This window comes from Oryx dammah, unplaced genomic scaffold (genome assembly GCF_014754425.2).
Source record: "Oryx dammah isolate SB20612 unplaced genomic scaffold, SCBI_Odam_1.1 HiC_scaffold_2, whole genome shotgun sequence".
NCBI lineage: Eukaryota > Metazoa > Chordata > Mammalia > Artiodactyla > Bovidae > Oryx > Oryx dammah.
In genome coordinates this window covers 77,308,544-77,313,796 of record NW_024070186.1, presented here as the reverse complement: position 1 = coordinate 77,313,796, position 5,253 = coordinate 77,308,544, and the positions used below count along the sequence as shown (strand labels likewise).

General features: G+C 42.2%; 1 long non-coding RNA gene across 1 annotated transcript; it reads left to right on the top strand.

Moving 5' to 3' along the window:
- Positions 1 to 446: 446 nt before the first annotated feature.
- LOC120872571 lies at positions 447 to 4,816 on the top strand. The gene is made up of 3 exons (XR_005723275.1): positions 447 to 596; positions 4,426 to 4,594; positions 4,742 to 4,816. It is a non-coding gene; the product is annotated as an uncharacterized LOC120872571 (long non-coding RNA).
- The last annotated feature ends 437 nt before the right edge of the window (positions 4,817 to 5,253 follow it).

Here is a 5,253-nt window from a genome sequence, read left to right as displayed (position 1 = left end):
AGATGGATATTAACCAGGTGAAGACAGGCAAATGGCTTCTACCACTTTCTATGACAATGCTGTCCACCCCATGTGGCTGGTTCCTTGTCCACATGTCTAATCAACAGGAGTCTGACTTGGTGAGTGAACTTGGGTGAGTCACTTGACCTCTTAAACTTCCATTTCTTTTCTGTGAAAGAAAGAGAGCACCCCATTCTGGTTCACATTAGTTAGTAAATAATTTCATTCCAAGAAAGAGCTTGACCTTGTTGAGAAAGGAACCAAATGGAAGGCAGGCTTTTTTCCTAAAGCAACTCGATCTTATCAGAGCATTCAGACACAAAGGTTAGCCTCCGGGAGCTGCTGACATTAGAAGGGTATTTGAATCTGTGAACTTTTGGCTTAAAAGTAAGAGTTCAACTCTCCTCTGATTCTCTCTGGTGTTGCAATGTTGGCCAAAGGTGGCTGCTGTACTGTGCGTACAACCGGAAACCCCAAATTGGGTTTGCATCTCTCTGGCCGAGCAAGGTGCCTTCCCCAGCCTCACCTCCAGATGTTCCATGGGGGTTTGAGGTGTGGAGGAGGAGTTAACGGAGCTTGGTGTCTCTCTTATTGAGGTGAGTCTGTGCACCCGCATGCACAAGAGAAAGCTGGGGGTGGGGGTGTCCCAGCCTGCTTCTGTAAATGGGTGCCACTGACAGCCACAGGGTGCTGTAGCCAGAAGGAAAAAATGCTTCTGTAATCATGAGCTAAAGGTTTCCCCCACCTTCCCTCTGAGAAAGTTTGGAGGCTATTTCTTTTTCAGCAAGCTGCCAAGCTTTTCCTCACATCAGTATTATTTCAATGACTTTTACAAACTCGCCTGCCTGCTTTTTAATAAGCAGGTCTTTGCATTGATGGTACATGTGCAAGGTCTGACCTTTTCATAGGAAAAAACATTCATAACCGAAGCCTATATATAGAAGCTGAAGACGGGAGCAGATAAAGATGTAGGTCATATGACTTTTTGTGTGTGTGAAGCATAATGCAAGAAGGACACAGCAGACAATTCAAAACTCATGAAATACTGCCACTGGCTTAAGCCTTCCTAATATTTATCAAAGGCTTTCAATAATGACTTTGTTTTCAACTGGGAGCTGTAATGCCACCTTCTATCCCTGAATACAAGACTTTTTTTCTCCACGGAGGAACTTTATTTAAAAATGCCTTTCACTATCTGGTTAACCCTTAACAATTCTTTTTCAAGGAAAGAACAGTGACCATAAAAATGTATCTAGTGAACAAATATTTCACATAATATGATTGGTAATCCAAATACCTGATTTGCGTCAGAGGAAGACATTTCCCCAGGCTCATGATTAGCTAAGTGAGCAGAAACCAGATTCCTCAGCATTCAAGACTAATGTGATTGAGAGGTTGTTTGCCTTCCCAACAATCTCTCCAGCACCCCTTTTTATACACCTTGTTCCACCAAATCTTCTATTCCTCCATCTTCATGTTCCTTCATCCTTGCCTTTGTCCCCTTTCTTCTCCTTTCTTGGCACCTTCCTTTCTGGACACCTCTATATGTACAGGTCTGTTCTGACAGCTATGGCTCAACTGCAGTTGCCTCCAAGAATTCTTCCTTCTCTCCCTTCCCAAGCTCTTTGTTCTTTTATGATCTGATCAGTACTTGCTGTGGATTATGCTTCTAGTATATCCCATTCTTTTAGGCTATAAATTCTTTGAGAGCAGGGTAAGAGTCATGTTTGAGGTATTCTGAACCCCCTTAGCATGTAACTCTGAAGTTCATGTACCACAGATAGTACTCATAAAACACATTCCTGCAAAATGTTTATTGAGTGCATGAATTTGGCATGGTGTGCTGGTGGTGATTTGTGGGGTGTTTATGCAGAGCTACTGTGCTAAGCATTATCTCATTTGGGCATCACGTATAAACCCACGAAGCTATTGTTAGCGTGTCACCATTCACAGCTGAAAAAACTAAAGCTCAAAGGAGTTTTAAACCTCACCCAACATCACATAGCTGGCAGAATGGTAGACCAGGATTCAAACTCAGATCTCTTTGGCCCAGAGGTTTGCTAACTTATTCTAGATTTACAAGAGTTGATTATTAAATTATCAGGAATTTGGCAAAGTGGTTGAAAGCACAGTTCTGATTAAAAATTAAATCACATAAACATATAAATAAATAACATTAAAAACAATGGTAGAAAATAGTCAAAACGCATCACTTCCTATTTATTTTATGAAATGTTATTTTCATACATGTTCTTGAGGTTGCTAATATTGCTTTTATCCATATGTTAGAATCATTACCTACTGCTGCGCATCTCTTCCAAATGACACAGTCAACAATGTTGCACTGGTAGCTTGAGCGTGGTCTAGGTGGGAACATCTCTACCAAGGATATTGGAAAACACAACAAATGGGACTTGCCCCTTACCACCCCCATCCCACTTAAAGCCAGTTGTTACACATTTACAAACACAACACTGGTCTGGCCCCAAGTGAGACAAATGCTTCAGTAAGTAATATGCTTTAGATCCAATACTCATACAGATTCTTCTGTTTCTAGACTTAACTTTCACTCAGTAGGGCGTAACTTTGAACCATCACAGATAAACTGCTTTCTGGTGTTAGAAGATTGACACTTACATGGCTCCTTTGGGCCTCAGAATTGGAGTAAAAGTAACTCTTAGTAGTTATTTTTTTGCCTATATCTATATATCCTAAACCACTAACACAAATTTAATTATGCCCTTCATCATATCCTCTACCCAGAAACACATGATGAATCTCATAAACTAAAAGTGGGAATTCTAAAATATGGATATAAATTTATTTCCCCAAATTTACATGAATATAATAACCTATTGCTTGATCTACATACTCTTAGAAGCTAGATTTCATGTACAGTTTCCACACTGTATATTTTGTGTGTGGTTCCCATGAAATGAGATCTGACCTTTGAGCCTCAGATTATGGGATGGGTACTAATTCCTTAACTCTGGAGCATGTGTGTTAGCATTGCTGAAACTCAGTTTCCTCATCCGTACAACAAGGAATTTGATTTAGATGTCCTTACAGATCCTTCTGGTTCTAAATTTCTAAACAACACTACACATCGCTTCTCTTCTCTAGGGCTCAGTTTGTGCGTCTGTAACCAACAGGGGCTTGAAATGGGTAGTTCCTAAGGCCCTTTGCAGCTCCATCAGCTTGTGGATCCACGTGAAAAGCCCTGTCTTCCACCTCATGTGTCATGCCTACTGGATACCATCATGCCTTACTTAGCCCTAGGAAAATGCCAGGTCATCTGCTGAACACCCAGAACTCGAGAGTGCCAAGAGAGGACTCAGAGATGGAGCTGCTTTTCTCATTGGGAGCTCTAACTGCCACAGGACCAGGCTGCCATAGCCCTCAAAACAAAGGGAAATGTGTAGGCGGAGGGAGCGCCTCTGTTGTTTTCTTTTAGACGGTCTAGAAGTGAGGGTGAAATATCTGTACAAGGGTTTTGATTTGACACTCCAGCTGGGTCTGCAGTGAGGAGGGTGGGGGTGAGGGAGGCGCAAGACGTAAGACGGGTGACACTTTCTGCTGTACTGGGGAGATGGGGGTGACGGTGGAAAGGAAGGGAGAGGGTTATGCAGGAACTACTGGGGTGATGCTCAGAGTGAGCAGAGCACTCAGCCAGCATATCTCAGTCTCTGCCCTTACTTGCTGACCCTGAACCTACAGTTCATTTGTATCTCTATGGAAAATCAAAAACTGTTCGTAACCCCTCATCTACATCTCCATCCTCATCCTCCCCCACAAAACCCGTATGCTTTTCAGGTTATAAGCACTCTGACATGTAAGATCTCTTCTGACCCACAAGACAACTCAACGAAATAGGTATCATTGCCTGGACTCTTCAGAGGAAGAGTCGGAGGTTCAGAAAGGGAACTGAAGTTGTTTAAGATCACCTAGGTTGTAGGGCTGAGACTGGAACAGAGTCCATTCTTTGAACTTCAAGTCCATATGTTTCCAGCTCCCAAATGACTACAAGGGTTGGAGTAAATGCAATCCTTGAAGTCAAGACTGTTAGTTGAAACCACATGTCTCTGAGTGGCTGCTTTCCTGAAGACTCCCAGAACCACACTCAGGAAAGGAGGGGTTGATGCATTCATGAACTCAGTGAATCCTTGAAGTGGAGGGCACTCTACACATCCCCTGCCCAGACTCTCCAAATTTCACGTGGGGGAAGCGCAGCCCTCAGAGACATGTGCATGTTCAAAGTCAGGTAAAGAGCGATGGACAAGGCTAGGATTTCACCTGCTGGTCGTTGCCATCTGCTCAGGCGCTGCTCTCTTTTGATGGCTTTTTAGCTACCAGCAACATTACAAGATCATGGCTACTCTAAAAGCCTCCACCATCACTGTGAGGTAAAGTAACATTTTCTTCCAGCAGGGACATGGGCAGAAGAACTGTGGATGGAGGGAGGCCAACATACTCCGATCTCAGCTGTCATTTTGAATTTGATCTCCTCTGTGCCAGGAATTGGATTTATTGCTGGTGAGAATGGTGACTCATGCTCTTTTGACGCCAACCAACTAATTTATCCTGCTGTGGTTTGGTAGGTACAAATATTTAGTATGTGATCAAAAATAGAGACCCACCCTCTCCCACCATGCAGGCCCTTAAGATTGGTCTTGCTCAAGCCTGAGGATGTCCTTGAACTCCAATAAAACTTTTACCTCAAATGTAATCTGTTTTATTCTAGGAATCACTGAAACTTGTAACCCAGTCATGAAGGATAGCAAACTGTATCAATAAAAGGGAAGAGTCTCATCTAAGAGTTCCCTGTCTTGAGTGTATTCTCTTTTTTATTATTATTAAATTGATTTGGTACTTTTGGCAGCTCATTTCCTTTCTCTGAGCCACATTATCCCTATCTGCTAAATGAGAGGGTTAAAGTGGGTGACTTTGGGGGATTATCTATTTAAGGAGCTCCTTCTTTATAAGATCACACATTTATCAGAGGCATCTCGTTACATCTCAGTTTTCCTATATGGTCTTGAGATGCTTTGGAGGTGAGGTTTAACCTGTGTTCTAGATGGGATTCTGCTCTATTTCTAAAAGGATAAGGAAACCTAATAAGAATGGTATCAATTTAACCTGTAAAAAGTTAACTTCAGGATGAGCAATGGAGGTGTATACAACAAACTTCAGAACTTGACATGACTTAAGCTTTCTTGCTCTCATTACAGTATTTCTTTTAAAACCTACTTTTCA